We start from the raw sequence: 19,045 nt of genomic DNA on the forward strand, positions 1-19,045 counted from the left end.
TTGAAGTTTGGAATCAGGAGTTTCTCGTTCTCGCGCATGATATTAGCACACACATCTAGTGACATCATAACCATATTATGATCGTAGAGACCTTCAACAATTTCACACATGTTAACAAATGGGAGCAACCAACCAGATAAGAATATTTTATCAAGGATTGAGGAAGTAGTTGGACGCACAGCGTACAAACTGAGACGACCTGAGACAAGTCATAACAGAAAGCGATCTCAAGTAGTTGCTCACAATTAGGGACGTCATTTCTCTCTGCACAAAGGGTCGACCAATTAATTCCAGGAAGCTTGAAGTCTCCTAGTAAAATAACATTGTCTTCATGCTTTAGGTGTGCGTCCATAAAGCTTCTCAGTTTAATGAGCACATTCACAGGAGAGTTTGGTGGTCTGTATATAGCACCAATGTATACTGTACGATTATTAAGTTTGGTTTTAATACAAAGAGCTTCGACATCAGTGACATGCGGGAGAACACTGAACAATATACATTCTTTAATTACAAGGCAATTCCTCCTCCTCTCGTTTCGCGGTCTCTTCTCACGATTTTGTATCCTGTAGGCGTGACTTCGGCATCTAGTATGTCTTTCTTGAGCCATGTTTCGGTAATTGCCAGAACATCGGTTTCATGTTCCAGTACTAGAGCCTCAATGTCCGTTATTTTATTTAAAATGCTTCTTACATTTATGTTTACTATCTTGAATTGTTCAGAAGCACTGTGACGTCGTAAATCGTTGTTACCGTGCTTGACATCTCTTTCGAAAGGTGCCTTACATATGTACCTCAAATTGGTAGCCTCATTCCAACCATGCACCACATCATTTATTTTCATCTTGTCAAACATAAGTTTCACCTTGATCCCCCTTTTCCTCTCCTCAGAACTAGAGTTCCATAGCTGTTTGTGGATCTCGGCAATTCGTTTAGAAAAGTCTTCGTTAATGCCGATGTCCTTGCCCCGGAGCATAAAGCAGTTTCGCAGGATTTTGGTTTTATCACGGAAATCTGAGAGTCTCAAAATGATTGCCCGATCTTTACCATCCTGTCGCTTTCCTAAGCGATGAATCCGTTCGACTGAATCAATTTGTAGCTTTAAGACTGTATGAAAAACATCAACATTGACCTTCTTACGTAATGCCTCTTCAATTTCATTCACATCTTCCCTTATCCCTCTGATAATGAGGTTATTTCTCCGCGAGCGATTTTCAAGGTCGTCAATTCGTTTGACGAGAGCATTATTGTCAGGATTTGATTTAAGGTCCAAGTAGTTAACTCTTTTACCAAGAGTTGTCATTGCAGTTTTAATTTCATTGGCAAACTTCTCAAGGTTAGCAAGCCTGGTTCGGGCTTCGCCCAAGATCTCTAATCTTTCCTCTATTTTCGAAAGCCTGCTCTCTACACGAGCCTCGAAAGATGCTTGATTTTTTTCAATATCAGTTACCTTTTCCAAGACCGCGCTCTGTGTCTTAATCATCTCGTTAAACATTTCTTCAGTGATAGGACCGGGATTTTCTTCAGCATCTCCCGAGCGGGCCAATAGCAAACGAGCAACGGAAAAACACTCAGATACACAGCATAAGAGAGTATGTGGACACGGCAACATGTCTAAGCATAGAAAATCACTGCGAAAGCCATATTTTTGATCACCAACCTGCACAAGGAGCGGGAAAGTCGGTGACATTGCAACGGCAGTGTTGCCGTGTCCACTGGTGTTTGCTGAAACGGGCGTCCCTTTTAAAGCCACAAAGGCAGCAGGTCCGAGATAGTCAGGTGACGTCACGGTGCGTGTCGATGATGCGCTGTAGCCATAGTCCACGTGTAGCAGCCGCGATGTGACGGGATCACCGAAGGGTGCGCCTAAGATGCAATCCAGCAAGGTCAAAGGCGAGGCAAGCTGGCAGCGTCCATCCACCGTGAAAGTTGCAGCAGCGCTGATCCAAAAGCACCCAGCCAGATCCTGCACAAGGAGCGGGAAAGTCGGTGACATTGCCACGGCAGTGTTGCCGTGTCCACTGGTGTTTGCTGAAACGGGCGTCCCTTTTAAAGCCAGAAAGGCAGCAGGTCCGAGATAGTCAGGTGACGTCACGGTGCGTGTCGATGATGCGCTGTAGCCATAGTCCACGTGTGGCAGCCGCGATGTGACGGGATCACCGAAGGGTGCGCCTAAGATGCAATCCAGCAAGGTCAAAGGCGAGGCAAGCTGGCAGCGTCCATCCACCGTGAAAGTTGCAGCAGCGCTGATCCAAAAGCACCCAGCCAGAGCCTGCACAAGGAGCGGGAAAGTCGGTGACATTGCCACGGCAGTGTCGCCGTGCCGTTTTTACATAACGAGGGTATCGAATTCGGCAACATTCATCCCTTAAGGTGGCATGAGCGGGTTTATTGACCAGTTGCCTGCACCCAGTTAGATCACGTACTCGCGACGCCTGCGGCAGAAAGGATGTTCCACATCCGTTCTTAAGGTTTGTGAGTGGGCGCGCTGGCTAACACTCCCAAAGTTAGTTCTAGTAGTAACACATAAATGCCCAAAATTAACGGGTAAACCGCGCCTAGGAAGCTCAATTGGTTAGAGCAATGCAGGCGTAATGCGAAGACGTGGGATCGTTCTCCACCTGCGGTAATTTATTTTTTCATCCACTTTAATTGCCAGTTTCTATCATTTCTTTAATTTAATTAGTAAGCACAAGTAATTTCCCCTATGTTTTCCTTGCTGTCTTTGTTTGTTGGCTTCTCATGATCTGATTAACCCATTGTTCGGGCCCTCGGGGAACCCCCTTTCTTTTTGTTCTTACGTAACGAGGGTCTCGAATCCGGCAGTATTGATGCCTTCAGGTGGCATGTGCGGGTTTATTGACCAGTTGCCTGACCCCAGAAAGATCACCCTGTCGGGATGCCTGCGGCAAAAAGGATTTTCCGCATCCGTCGCCAAGGTTTGTGAGCGGTGGCTCTTGCTAACACTCGCAGGGTTAGTTCTAGCAGTAACACATAAATACCCAAAATCGATGGGGAAACCGCGCCGCCGTAGCTTAATTGGTTAGAGCATCGCACGCGTAATGCGAAGATGTGTGATCGTTCTACACGTGCAGTAATTGGTTTTTTTTCATCCTCTTTCACTACCATTTATTTATCATTTCTTTAATTCAGTTAGTACACATAATTTCTTCTATGTTTTTCTTGGTGTCTTTGTTTGTTGCCTTCTCATGATAGGATAATTAAAAATCGGGCCCCTCGATTAACCCCCTTTCTTCTTGTTCTTACATAACGAGAATCTCTAATCCGGCAACATTGATGCCTTCAGGTAGCATGTGCTGGTTCATTTAGCAGTTGCCTTCACCCAGAAAGATCACGTATGCGGGACGGCTGCGGCGTCGTTGTTTTGCGTAGGAGTTAATTTATTATGGGGTTTTACGTGCCAAAACCACTTTCTGATTATGAGGCACGCCGTAGTGGAGGACTCCGGAAATTTCAACCACCTGGGGTTCTTTAACGTGCACCTAAATCTAAGTACACGGGTGTTTTCGCATTTCGCCTGCATCGAAATGCGGCCGCCGTGGCCGGGATTCGATCCCGCGACCTCGTGCTCAGCAGCCCAACACCATAGCCACTGAGCAACCACGGCGGGTTTGTTTGCGTAGGAGTAGTACAAAGGCTAGTTCGGCATTGCGGTATTCCTACCTTGACGTTGTGGTCAGTGCGTGAATATATATAAGATGGAGAGGGGAGTAACTGATCTCTTAGAGGAGGGTCGGTATAATAAATTGTATCAAAAAGACATAAACGAAAATATTGGAACGGATCGCGATACGAAAGGCGCGGACAAGAAGAGAGAAGCTTGAGAGGCCGGGTTGCGCTACTATCACGCTACGACCATAATCCATCGCCTGTAAATAAAACCATTTCTTTGCAACTCTTCGTGACAGTTGTGGTGGAGGTGCGGGGTAATCGACACTCGAAGACGGAGGCTGAAGCAGAAGTTCTTCGACGGAGCCATCGCCTTGCTGGACTCCCACCGAATCTACCGGAGTTGAATATGTCCCACGGCGCAGACGAACAACGGCCCATTGCAACAGCTGCGCCGACAAGTTCCGTTCTACAACTGAGAGATGTGCGTCCCTTCGCCGGAAGATTGGACAAATACGTCGAGGAATGGCTCATCCATTATCACCGGGTGAGTGGAACAGCGCTTCTCAGCTTTCGAACGCCGTGTTCTTTCGAACGGATACTGCGTTGTTGGGGTTCGACAATCACGAGGAAACGTTTACAACATGGCGAAGATTTGTTTCCGAAATCAAAGAGCGATTCAGCGACTCCGCGACGAAAAAGAAAAGGGCAGAGCAGACGCTACTGTAGCGTGCGCAAGTGCCAGGCGAAACCTGCACGTCCTACATTGAGGCGGTAATAAAACCGTGTAGGATGGTGGACTCTGGAATGTCTGAGGAAGACAGTTGGGCACATCCTGAAAGGAATTGCCGAAGACGCTTATAATTTCCTCATCGCAAAGGACAACCTGGCTTCCGTCACTGACATCATTAGGCACTGTCGTACTTTCGAGCAACTGAAGACGAGGCACATCACGCCGAAGTTTGGCAGGCTAGCCAATGTGACGACAGTTGCAAGCGTGGACAGCAACCAGCCCCTCGATCTGGCATCAACGATCCGACAAATAGTTCGGGAGGAGCTCAGTCTGCACGCGCAAATGACACATCCAGGCGCTCATAGCTTCCGCCTACCACCAGATTTCGAGCCAAACGTGGCATCCTTCTCCCCGTATCCTGCGGCGAGGGGCGCTGAGGATTATGAACTCGCGTCCTGACAGCAGCCACGTCTCTACGACAGAGGCCCTACTTACGACGCTCGGCCACAACGAGAGCAGCCGCGTTTTTACGCCCGAGGCCGCGACAAGAACAGCACCGACCCTACTTCCACGACGTGACTTATGAACGATATAACAGCAAGCAGCAGAGACACGTTATCCACATGACAACGAACTTTCTCGCCGCCCGCAGCAGCCTAGCATTCGCTTCGAGGAAGATGGTGTGAACCGCGACCCTCCCGTGTGCTACAACAGCGGTTCCACAGGCCATATAGCTCGGTATTGTCGCCAAGGCCGTCAATCAGGAAGGACACCACCGATGTTCTCGCCACCCAGAACCCGTACTTCATATGACTTGCGGACGACCGATTTGCTTCCAATGGACCACTTCTCACACGCGACCAGACGTAGCGATTCGCCAGCTTCTGAGCAGAGTTTGACGCCACCAAGCAACCGTCCACGTCGCTCTCCGTCCCCTCGGCGCTGTTCTTCGTCACCGCCACCGGGAAACTAGCATCCGCGGCCAATGGAGGTGTGGCCGCCGGACGGTCTTTGCAAGAAATACCTCTGCCTGTTGTAATGTTCAAAAACAAAGTGAATGTCTCGATTGACGGAATACCGACCATGGCGTTAGTTGGCACTGGGGCGACTGTGTCTGTGATGAGCCTCGATTTCAAAAACCGTCTAGGCCACAAAGTTATGTTTTCTTGGAACGACGGTATTACCTTTCGTGGCGTAGGCGGCGAATGGCTTCAACCCCTTGGTGTTTGTGCTGTGAGTGTTTTGTTGGCTGGGAGTTTTGTCGGCTGTGAGTGTTTTGTTTGTTGGTTGGCTGTTTTGTCGCTTCCGTGGACTGTGGTTGTGGCGAAATATCATTGAACAAGTTATTTATATCAGCACAGTCCGAACAAAGCTCGGGTGGTGAAGACAGGGACACAGACACACTCAGTGTTCTTGATGTCGTGATTGCACCATCGTGGTGCCTGACGCCCGTTCGTGTTTCTGCAACTACTGTTCATGCTGATTGTGTTGACCTTGTAGTTAGGCATTTCCGCATAAACTGTGCTAAAACGATATAGTTGTGCCCTGCTCTGTCGTGTGCATGACGCCGCATTGTGGGCGCTGAACTGTTCCGCCATACCGGTTGTTCTTCCTCCCGGTATGAAAATCGCTCTCTTCGATAAAGCCGCATGTAGCTCAATAGCGGCACTAACTACAGACGTTCCTACAGCTTGCCCTCCTTGCGATAATCGCCATTCTGAAGAGCTAATGCTCGGCATCATCAGCAAGGCTCTCGACACATCGGAACGGCAAGCACTGGTACAGGTCCTTGCCAGACATGAGGCTGCATTCGACTTCACGCATTGAGATGCACCCCTTCATTTACCGTCATCGCGCGCTCGTCACAGAACAGATACCGGCTCAGCACACCCCATCCGCCGGAAGCCCTGCCGAGTGTCATCGTCCGAGCGCAAAGTTATTGCAGAGCAAGTCAAGGAGCTGATGAACAAAGGTGTCGTTCAAGAGTCGTCTAGTCCATGGGCAGCCCCAGTAATCCTGGTGCGAAGAAAAGATGGCTCCTGGAGATTCTGCGTGGACTACAGACATCTAAAGGCAGTGACGAAGAAGGATGTTTATCCACTACCGCGAATCGATGACGTCCTTGGTTGCTTAAACGCTGCTTGTTACTTCTCAACACTTGATTTACGATCTGGGTATTGGCAAATACCTATGGTCCCTGCCGACAAGGAAAAGACCGCTTTCGTGACTCCAGATGGCCTATTCGAATTTAATGTTATGCCTTTTGGCCTTTGCAATGCTCCTGCCACCTTTGAAAGATTCATGGACACAGTACCACGCGGTCTATAGTGGGAGATATGCATGTGTTACCTCGATGATGTTGCAATCTTTGGCCGCACGTTTGAAGAACATAACGAACGCCTCAGCCTCGTTCTCGAATGCATTGAGAAAGCTGGACTGGTTCTAAACTCAAAGAAGCGTCGGTTCGGCGAACGCCAAACACTGGTGCTGGGACACTTAGTCGACAAGAATGGCGTCAGACCGGATGCTCGTAAGATTGAAGTGGTGAGCTCCTTCAAGCCACCACAGTCAGCACGAGAACTCCGCTCATTCATTGGCCTATGTTCGTATTTTCGTAGTTTTGTTCCCCGGTTTGCCGACATCGTTTACCCGTTGACAACTGTTTTGCGACAAAATGCATCCTTCAATTGGGCACCAGAGTGTGTCGCATCATTCTCTCAATTGAAGTTTATACTAACGTCAGCACCCCTCTTGCGTCACTTCGATCCATCTTGCCCGACTGAAGTTCACACTGATGCTAGTGGAATCGGGATAGGAGCGGTGCTTGGACAACGTCACAGTGGCGCAGAACATGTTGCATATGCCAGCCGTTGCCTGAACAAATCTGAACGCAATTATACGGTTACGGAACAGGAATGATTGGCAGCCGTTTTCGCCATACAAAAGTTGCAGTGTTATCTTTACGGTAGACCATTCAAGATTATCCCCGACCACTATTCTTTATGCTGGCTGGTCGGTAAACAGCAGCAAAATGAATACGAATTTTGGCAAAATGGGTGGTGAACCAATGGAAGACATTTTGATTGATCAGAGGGGAATTGAACTGATACTAAAGCGGCTGGACGTTGGTAAGGCTTGCGGTCCTGATGGCTTACCTGTTGCGTTACTATCATCGTGTGCTCACTCTGTCTCAAAATATCTTCGCGTTATTTTTGATAAATCATTACAAGAAAGTGCCTTACCTGATGATTGGAAATCTGCAAATGTTGTCCCTGTGCACAAGTCTGGACCCCCTGACAGTGTATTCAATTATCGACCTATTTCTTCGACATGTATTGTTTGCAAAGTGTTTGAACATATCCTTTTTACTAGCATTATAAACCACTTAAAGAGATACTCACTTCTAAGTCCTCAGCAACACGGATTTCGTACAGGTTTTTCCTGCGTTACCCAGCTAACAGAGCCAGCACATGATATAGCAAGTGCATTAGATAACGGCTGCTCTGTTGATTCGGTTTTTCTCAATTTTGAGAAAGCTTTTGACGTTGTTCCCCACGATTTATTAGTAGAGAAGTTATCATGGTATAATTTAAACACATCAGTTATTGCTTGGATTAAGGAATATTTAAGCTCAAGGCACCAGAAAGTAGTTTTAAACAGCCAACACTCGGATGACATTGAGGTAACATCAGGAGTACCACAGGGATCCGCCCTGGGCCCTCTACTATATTTAATTTACATGAAGGACATTTGTGTTGATATTTCATCTCCTATGCGTTTATTCGAAGATGATTGTGTGTTATATAGAGTTATTCATGTTGAAAATGATTGTCTTGCCTTGCAAGACGACATGAACAAGGTTACGGATTGGAGCGAAAATTGGGGCATGCGTATAAATTTGCAGAAAACTGTTCACCTGTCTTTTACAAGAAAACGTACTCCTCATCCATTTGAACACAAAATAAGCACTCAACAGCTGTCATCTGTATCCGAGTTCTAATATCTTGGTGTTTTTTTACCGCCAATCTGTCATGGCACCGACATGTTCAATACGTTTCAGCCAAGGCGTGTAGAGTACTAGGTTTCTTGCGACGAAATGCAAAACATTTTCCTTCGGAAACTAAGCAACTCCTGTATAATACGAATGTTAGATCTGACCTCGATTATGCTTGCACTGTATGGGACCCTTGGCTAAAGGTTGACATACAAAAGTTAGAACGAGTGCAAAATTTAGCGGCTCGTTTTGTGTTCCGTAATTACTCTAGGCATTTCAGCGTATCACGTGCGAAAGAGAATCTTGGCTAGGAACTGTTAGAGGAAAGAAGTAAATCACTCAGGTTAAAGTTCTTTCATAACATATTTCATTCTAGAACTGGTATTGAACGCGATTAGTACATACTTAGGCCTTATTATGTATCTTTACGTCTAGATCATGTGAATAAGGTAAGAGAAATAAAATGCAAAACCGAAATGCTAAGAATGCCTTTTTTCCCCAGGAAGATTTCGAACTGGAACAGGTTACCCCAGGACTCTGTAAAAATTCTGTCTAATGATGCATTTTTTTCTTCCTTGTTATAACATGTTCTTTTGATGAATGAAGTTGTGCTCTAAGGACCAATGCTGTCTGACGATGTATCTTTCTTTTTCTTCTTTAAGATAACATATTCTGAAGTTGTGTTTCACAGGGTGTATATGTTGTGACGTAAATTATTTTGCATTTAATATGAAATGAATTGTACTGTTTGTTGTATAAACTATTTGACACCCCCCCCCCCCCCCCCCCCTGTAATGCCACACTGGCGCTGTGGGTTCTGTACTAAATAAATTGGATGCATGGGTAAAATTTCAGATGTAGAAGGATGAGGGAAAACATTCGGCAAGGTAGACGAAAAACACGAGGGACAAAAAATCATTTAGCACTTTGCAGCAGTCGCTTTGGTGTATTGATGTGTTCCGAAATTCAAAGATTTCCAAAATTTCGTCAGATTGTCTCTCTGAAGGAACGGGAGCGTGTTCTGGAAGAAATTGTTTACTTTACTTCATACGAAATTTGTTGATAATCCGTTTAGCGGTGGCGTAAGCGTGCCAGCGTTCGGCCCTTTGGGTTGCCTCGGCCGGAATGGTCTCCTTCAGCCGCAGACGCGCGTTAAACCACGGAGCGTGAGAGTTGGACGTAATGCGTTTCCGAGGGATGAATTGAATAATTAGAAAATTTACTTCTTCTTTGAATAAGGTCCAATTTTCATCAACGTTGCTCCTATGGACACTTGGAATGAAGTGAGTGGCAAAACCAATTAGTTTGCGGTTTATAGACTCAAAGTCAGCGTTTTTATATTCCCGGATAACTTTTGGTGTTTTGGTAGCGGGGACAGGCTTGCACAGTTCAAAATAAATGAGGCAATGATCACTAAAACCAGGTAAATATCTTAATGAGGAAACAAGCTGGGATGTAGTAGTGAGAAGGATGTCAAGAATGTTAGCAGATTGCTGAGTAGATTGTGTAGGCTGAAGGACAAGTTGCTTAAAATTAAAATCCAGAGAGAGGTTGATGGAGACGGAGCATCCAGATGAGCAGTCAGATGAGGGAGGAGAGTCATGCCAGTTTATAGCTGGAAAATTTAAATCGCCAAGACGGAAGAAAGTTCATGAAGGGAACCGGACAATTAACTCATTTATACGTTATGTCAATCTGAATTAAATGTCATGGGCAAACTGGGCGGCCGATAACACAAACTACACATAAAATCACGATATTCTAGAGCGACACGCGTGCACATGATTTTCAAATGTGTAGCAAAATCTATAACACAAGGACTCAAGCCGTCGCATACGGCGATCAACGCTCCGCCACCAGTACGCGAAATACGGGGAAAGCGAAAGCATATGAAAACTTTCACAACCAAGATTTATTAATCTGCAATATCACTTGAGAGCCAACTTTCAGTCGAGATAATAATGTCAGCTGAACACGAGTCAATGGCTGAAGACACGTCATCACATTTATTACGCACACTGCGCATATTGAAAAAAAGGAAGGAAATTGGGTTATCGACCGGGCGAGCAGGTAGCTATAGCGATGAGCTACTAGCGGCGAAGGAAGCATTCGTGATAATATTCGGGGAAGCCAAAACAACAGATGTGCCTCTGTTCTAGATGGAACGACTTTAGGCAATATCTACTTCACAAACATGATCGGTGGAGGAACAATTGACGTAGCACTTTTTCTTGGTGTACAATCCGTTAAACCGCAAGAGATACTTCTCTCCCGAAGCCTTCCCGAAATCAGCCAACTTTTCACGGACTGGCGCGTCGCGCTCGAGAAGTCTTCACTAAATGATACTTTTGAATTCTTGAACTTTGTACGTTGCGATATAATATTGTCTCTTAATTTGGGATAATGGAATTTAACTATAATGGGTCGACATTTCTCCGATACATACGAGCTCAGCCTGTGAGCGCCATGAATACCTTCGTCGGGAAAAGATAGATACAGTTTGTCTGAAAGAAGTTTCCAAACGTGTTCTTCAGGCTCTGCCCAAGTTTTAGAGCTAGTGTGCGGGATACTGAAGAAAATCAGGTTATCTCGACGGAAACGATCCTCGAGATCGTCTAGCCGAGAATTTATTGCACCTGACTCCGCACGAATAGCCTCGGATATGGCATCGTTGAGTGCAAGAACACGTTAACTGTCCAACGACTGTACCTCGGATTCGACAGCCGCAAGCCTGTCAGTAAGGTCGCATACTTTCTGCTCTAGTTCAAGTTGGTTCGCCTTAAGATGTGTCAGAGTATCCATCAACTCATTGTTAAGGGTATCCGATTCTTCAGACAAAGCAGCAATTGCAGCTAGCACATCGGCATTGGGATTAGTATCAGTTGGTCCCGGCTTTGACTCAATGTCGCCTGCTAGCATCAAAAGTTTATCAACATGTATGCAATCACATATTGTAGAAACTAACACAAGTGGGCAGGGAAAGAGCAGCGTACAAGTGTTGCTGGTGCGTTTAGCGTGCAAAGCAGGACAGTCACCAACGTGTACAGCTAGGAAGCAGAACGGATTCTCAAGCGTGCGCATGGTAGTCTCTCTTCCCTGCCCACTGGAGAAGTCGTCGGAAGCCGAGGCTTTTATATGTTCGGTGTTCGCCGGTGATGGGCCGGGGGGCAAAGTGGCGTTGGTCGCAATGTTACGTTGGCGAGAGCGTTGAAATCTTCGGTCCAATTTACTGCCACAGAGCACGGTAACGTTGCAGCGATGTCGCCATATCCCTGGGCTGGTGCAGATAAATACGTGCCAAGAAGAACGGGAATCTGTACAGCAAAGAAGCAGAACGGATTGTCAAGCGTACGCATGGTAGTCACTCTTCTTTGCCCACTCATATATGTGCCATGAGGCAGAAAATCGGGTGGGATCAATTGATGTTTGGAAAAATATGTTCGATGACGCAAAGAGTAAATACACGCAAGAGAATGGTGGGATTGACGTCACATTTCTCGCGGATGATCCTGTAAACAAAATGAATGGCTTTGAAGGGAAAATTTTGTACATTTGGGTTTTGGTGGGGATCGAGCTCGGGCGTACGAGACGAGCCCCGACGCTACGGCGGCTCCACGGTTCCAGCTTGCTAAAGCTGCATACGTCTTTTGCACACGTCACATCACAAACATCTGGATGCGACAAAATTGCTTAAGGATGAACTGAAGCGGATAAGGTAAAGTAGATCAGGGTTGCTTAAAATTTATTAAGCGGAAATAAAGTGGACTGAGGTTGGTACAAGAAAAGAAACAAGGTGGATAAAGGCGTATTAAGGTCGATTGAGGCGGATTAAAGAAAAGTTGTGAAGGGCCCGTGACAATGTAGGAGGTCACATATCATTGACGTAACCAGTTATTAAGAAAAGTAAAAATGCATTCGCATTCAAGTCACGCTACACTCCTAAATAAAGCGAGCCAGAAAGGAGGAACTAGCCGTTTTCCTCCTTCAGGCCGGCGAGTTCTTCCTTCACACGCACTTCACATGTCGTGCCAGGCACGTACCCAGGATTTTTTTTCGGGGGGGGGGGGGGGGGGGGGCTCCACCATCATCGTCATCATCATTCATCATCCTGTTTTGTGCCCACTGCAGGACGACGGCGTCTCCCTGCGATGTGTAACTCTTGTAGACGGCGCTCATGTTCCTTTGATGTTCTTGTTTTAATATTCTTGATAAGCACAAGTCCTTTGCTTTATCTTCCTTTTAAAAGCCTCATAAGTCATCCCGGGTTTGTCTGTTTGACAGAATAGATTGACGAAGGAGTATAAAAAAAGCTCCAGGAAATATGTAATAGCAAGTACTAATGCATAATGAGTAAAGCACCCAAATAATGCATAGAGAGTGGCAGATACAAATTTAGACACTGTTTCACAAGCACAATTTCAAAGCACTGGAACTGTAATTAAATACCATTACCTTCGTGCACCGCAACCTACTCGGATGCTGTGCCACGGAGCAGTATACTAAACCGCTCATCTTCAATATGCAAGGGTTTCCTATCGCGGCGATCTGCCTTCGCTCCATGTCGTGGCGGCGGCCGTCCTGCTTGGAGCACCGAGCTGCGTCGCTCCAACTACCCCACTTGGATCTGCGTGCTGCGCCTGACCATGGGGTGAAGACGACATAGGCGGCTTCTGCGCAGCTGCCAGCTTTGTTGCCGACCGAAAGACGACGTCACCTTTCGTGGCAGTCATCGATACCACTACTTCGGAAAATCCATCGCCTAGCACCGGAGCATTAAAATACCCTTACCTTCGGGTGTCGCAATTGGCTCGGATGGCGCGCCACGGAGCAAACTACTAAGCCGCTCCTCTTCAATATGCAATTGTTTCCAATAGACGCGATCTGCCTATCGCTCCAAGTCGTCGCGGCGGCCGTCTGGCTTGGATCACCGAGCTGCGTCGCACCAGCTACCTCACTTCGATGAGCGTGCTACGCCCGACCATGGCGGGAAGACGACATGGGCGGCTTGGCGCACCTGCTAGCTTTGTTGAAGACCGAAAGAAGACGCCACCTCTCTACGGAGTCATCGATACCACTACTTGGGCAAATCCGTCGCCAGCGACACAGCCTAGCACTAGAGCAATAATATACCATTACCTTCGGGCGTTGCCATGGGCTCGAGTGCCATGCCACGGGGCCAACTGCTAAACCGCTCCTCTTCAATAAGCAAGGGTTTCTTATCGCCGCGATCTGCCTATCGCTCGATGTCGTCGCGGCGGCTGTCCTGCTTGGATCACATATCTGCGGCGCACCAGCTACCCATTTGCATCAGTGTGCTGCGCCCGACCATGGGGTGAAGACGGCATGGGCGGCTTCTGCGCAGCTGCCAGTTCGATGCAGACCGAAAGGTGACGTCACCCCTCCATGCAGTGATCGATACCACCGCTTGGCCAAATCCATCGCCAGCGACACAGCCTTGCACCGGAGCAATAAAATACCGTTACCATCGGGCGTCGCAATGGGCTTCGATGCTCTGCCATGGAGCAGTCTACTAAACCACTCCTCTTCAATATGCAAGGGTTTCCTATCGCCACGATGTGCCTACCGCTCCATGTCGTCGCGGCGGCCATCCTGGTTGGATCACATTGCTGCGTCGCACTAGCTACGCCACTTGGATCTGCGTGCTGCGCGCGAGCATGGGGGGAAGACTACATGGGCGGCTTCTGCACAATTGCCAGCTTTGTTGCAGGCCAAAAGACGACGTCACCTTACTAGGCAGTCATCGATACTACTACTTAGGAAAATCCATCGCCAGCGACACAGCCTCGCACAGCAGCAATAAAATACCATTACCTTCGGGCGCCGCAATGGTCTCGGATGCTGTGCCACGGAGCAGTCTACTATACCGCTCCTCTTCAATATGCCAGGGTTTCATATCGCCGCGATCTTCCTATCGCTCCAGGTTGTCGCGGTTGCCGTCCTGCTTGGATCACCGAGCTGCGTTGCAACAGCTACGAAACTTGGATCACCGTGCTGCTTCAGACAATGGGGTGAAAACAACATGGCCAGCTTCTGCACAGCTCCTAGCTTTGTTGCAGGCCGAAAGGCGATGTCACCTCTCTAGGCAGTCATCGATGGCACTACTTGGGAAAATGTCACACCAGTGACACAGCCTAGCACCGGAGCAATAACCTATACTTACCTTCGGGTGCCGCAATGGGTTGGGTTGCTGTGCCGCGTAGCAGTCTACTAAACCGCTCCTCTTCAATATGCAAGGGTTTCCTATCGCCGCGATCTGCCTATCGCTCCACGTCGCCGCGGTGGCCATCCTGATAAGATCAGCGAGCTGCGTCGCACCAGCTACCACTCTTGGATCAGCGTGCTGCGCCCAACCATGTGATGAAGACATGGATGGCTTCTGGGCAGCAGCCACCTTTGTTGTACACCGAAAGACGACGTCACCTCTCGAGGCAGTCATCGATACCACTACTTGGGAAAACCCATGCCAGCGACACAAGATAGCACCGGAGCTATAAAATACCATTACCTTCGGGCGTCGCAGTGGGCTCGGCTGCCGTGCCACGGAGAAAACTACTAAACCGCTCCTCTTCAACATGCAAGGGTTTCCTATCGCCGCGATGTGCCTATCGCCCCATGTCGTTGCGGCGGCCGTCCTGCTTGGATCACATTGTTGCGTTGCACCAGCCACCCCACTTGGATCAGTGTGCTGCGGCCGATCATGGGGTGACGACGACATGGGCGGCTTCTGCGCAGCGGCCAGCTTTGTGACACCGAAAGACGACGTGACCTACCTAGGCAGTCATCCATACAACTACATGTCAAAATGGATCGCCAGCGAGACAGCCTAGCACCGGAGCAATAAATTACGATTATCTTCAGGAGTCGCAGTGGGCACAGATGCTGTGCCACGGAGGAGTCTACTAAACCGCCCACTTCAATATGCAGGGGTTTCCTATAGACGCGATCTGCCTTTCACTCCATGTCGTCGCGGCCGCCGTCCTTCTTGGATCCACGGGCTGTGTCGCCGCAGCTACCCCACTTGGATAACCATACTGCGCCCGACCCTGGGGTGAAGACAACATGGACGGCTTCTGCGCAGCTGCCAGCTTTGTCGCAGACCGTAAGACGACGGCACCTCTCAGGTCATCGGCACCAGGCAGTCATCGATACCATTACTTGGGAAAATCATTCGCCAAAGACACAGCCTAGCACCGGAGCAATAAAATACTGTTTTCTTCGGGCGTCGCAGTGGGCTCTGATGCCTTGCCATGGAGCACTCTACTAAACCGCTCCTCTTCAATATGCAAGGGTTTCCTATCGCCGTGATCTTCCTATCGCTGTATGTCGCTGCCGTGGCAGTCCAGCCTGGATCGCCGAGCGGCGTCGCACCAGCGACCCAAATTGGATCAGCGTGCTGCGCCTGACCAAGGGGGAAAGACTTGGGCGGCTTCTGCGCAGCTGCCAGCTTTGTAAAACCGAAAGATGACGTCACCTCTCTAGGGAGTCACCGATACCACTACTTGGGAAAATCCATCGCCAGCGACACTGCCTAGCACCGGAGCGATAAACTGCCATTACCTTCTGGCGCCGCAATGGGCTCGGATGCTGTGGCACGGATGAGTCTATTAAACCGCTCCTCTTCAATATGCAAGGGTTCCCTATCGCCGCGATCTGCCTATCGCTCTATGTCGCTGCCGTGGCCGTCCAGCTTGGATCGCCGAGCTACGTCGCACCAACTACCCCACTTGGATCAGCGTGCGGCGCCCGACCTTAGGGTTAATTTAATATAATCTTCTTGTTTCTAGCTTGAAATAAAACTGCCTTTGTTTTCTGTACATTTATTTTTAAGGCATTTTGTTCTGTCCACTTTTCATGTTTACCCAGGATTTCGTTCGCATTGCGAACTATTTGGTTGGTTTCTTTTGCTGACAAAAATATACTTCTATCATCTGCATAAATGACGAATTTTCCTTCTGAACATATACATAGAATGTCATTTAGATAGAGATTGAAAAGAAATTGTCCCAAAATGCTGCCTTGAGTCTACAATTTGTTGCCTATTCCTAAATATGAATCGATTAGAGAAGCAGCGACACCTCGCTTACCGTATCGTTCTAGCTTCCTAATGAGCAGTTTATGAAATAAGGTCAAAGGCCCTTGAAAAATCTGTGAAAATGCCCAGTATTACATTTTCTTTTTCGATTTGATCTAATATATACTCTTTTTGTGCAAGAAGTGCCGATTCAGTGCTCAAGCCTTCATGGAAACCATGCTGGCAGTCAATTAAGATGTGTTTGTGTACAAATTTTTTCAGTCTCTTGAGGACTAGAAAAAAAGACCGCCAGGGAGCCGAGGAGCACAGTCGCGCCTCACATGGGCTCCTGCTTTTCTCGCTATTTTGTGTGGAACATTGCTTGGAAACAGCGAATTTGGTAACCTCGGATTCCTGAAGTTGCAAGGCATCGTTTGACACCAGCCACGACGCAGTGAGTAGACCTTTACTCGAATAATCGAACCCTGAACATTCTGCGACCGTGCGCTCCAAGATAACCCTAACGCCGGGGCACCCGTGGCACGAGTGGGCGACCAGCGGCTCGCGCCTGCAGGCCCGCGGTGCACGAGCACGGCGCTCTCGCAGTAGGAGTGAATCACGCAGAACCAGCATCTGAGGCGACGCGCGCCCGCTTTTCTGGAAACAGATGGCGAACGCATTACAAGAGCCGACAACGGCGCGAATGGAGGTGACCGCGGCTAACTCCGACACCACACCACAGTGGACATACGACGCGAACTGCGGCAAAACGACGGGTAAAGCCCACATCGAGTGGCTACAAGTTTGTCGCAAAGGCAGATCAGCAAAAAAGACAATAAATCAGCCGAGGAAAGAGCCATAGAAGTCCTGAAACTAGACCCCAAACCTCAAGCACAAGCTCTGCCGCAGCGTCAACGCATGCTGAGGATGCCACCCTTCCCTACTGATGACTTCAAAATCGTCTTCCGCCCTCAAGCAGGACTGGACCTCTCGAAGCACACATTCATCGCAGTGACACATGCCATCGGAAGATCCAGCGGTTTGGTCCAGCAAGACTTTCACGATAACGTCCGTGTACAAGTGCAGAAACTAGAGAACGTGATCATCGCGAGCACGGCAAGTACAGAACGAGCTTCCAAATCAACACCATACAACTCGGCGGAACCGTCTATTAAGTAAATCCCCACATTCGACACCCAGACGATGTGTGCCGCGGAGTTATATACGGCCTCGAACCGGGTACAAGTCCCGCGGAGATTGCTGCCGGCCTTCGAGTGGACTCAAGATACACGGTTCTCGGCGCGCGAATGCTAGGATCTTCAACAGCCGCGGTTATTACCTTCGACGGACAGCACGTCCCTTATTACGTTACGTACCAGAGCGGTGACTACAGATGCAAGCCTTACCGAAAATCCGTCCAATACTGCAGAACCTGCGGCGCCATCGGACACCGACAGGATATCTGTCCTCAGCCGAGAGCAAACTTCTGCTACACATGGGGGTACGATGGAGTCACGGAAGAACACGATTGTCACCCGAAGTGCAAGATTTGCGGCGGAGACCACGAAACGGCAGGCAAGGAATGTAAGAAGAAGCTCCGTAACAACCTGCCTCCCTACCAAGTAAGAAGACAGCAGCTTGACAACGCTCGCGCCCGAGAGAATCACTGGAGCTCGAGCACGGAAGACTTCCCCGCGCTGGTTACCACCTCGGACAGCTCACGGGGGCCCTCGCCTCGACAAAGACCTGGCCGGAGACGCTCTCGCTCTATCCTAAGATCGGGCTCTACATCCCGCTCTCGGTCACGGTCTCGCTCCGTTAGGCGAATCACTTACGTCGCCGCGACGAACGGAAGCAGCGCCTCGAATTCCTCACGCAACCCGAGCAGTTCGGGCGAGACAGCGACGATACGGACTCTCGAACATAAAGTACAGGATCTACAGAGGACGATACAACAACAACCGGTAGCCGAGTGCAACACGCCAGAACTCGAGGAAAAAGTAGCGCAGAGAGTAGAAGAAAGCATACTAAAACAGGTAGAAGCTAGAATAATGAAGCGGGTAGACGAACGGCTGCAAGCACATGAAGCGAAGATTCTTGACCTTGTTGAACGACGCCTTCAAGTCTTCGAGGAAACCCTCACTACAAAACTTCTCGCATCAGCAGACAGAACCATACAGACAGTGGTAACTAAAATCATGGAAAAGGTAGAGCCACTGACCCGTACGGTCACCACACTCGACGCAAACTGGATGGCTTCATGGCACAACAACACAACTTCATGACATATGCTTACAAGAATTTAGTGACTCATGAACATCTGGCGGAGCAGTTAGGAACCAAGTGCAAAGGAAGAAAGACAGCACGAGTGGAATCCGCGGAGGATTCTAGCTCGGCAACACCAAACCACCTACTCCAGGTGGAGGACAACCACCAACATGGCGGCTCCCAAACGTAGACATACCGAGCCGCTTCCCACCCTCCGCATTTGGCACTGGAATTGCAGATCCTATAGACCCCGCTCGGCCAACCTGCAAGAATATCTCAAAGCAAACAATCCGGACATAATCGCGCTACAGGGAACCAACACCAAGAAAATAAAGCTCCCCGGCTACAACACTATGGCACACACAGCCTGCACCGCAATTCTTGTCAAGAAG

This window comes from Dermacentor andersoni, chromosome 4 (assembly GCF_023375885.2).
Source record: "Dermacentor andersoni chromosome 4, qqDerAnde1_hic_scaffold, whole genome shotgun sequence".
NCBI classification, from domain to species: Eukaryota; Metazoa; Arthropoda; class Arachnida; order Ixodida; family Ixodidae; genus Dermacentor; species Dermacentor andersoni.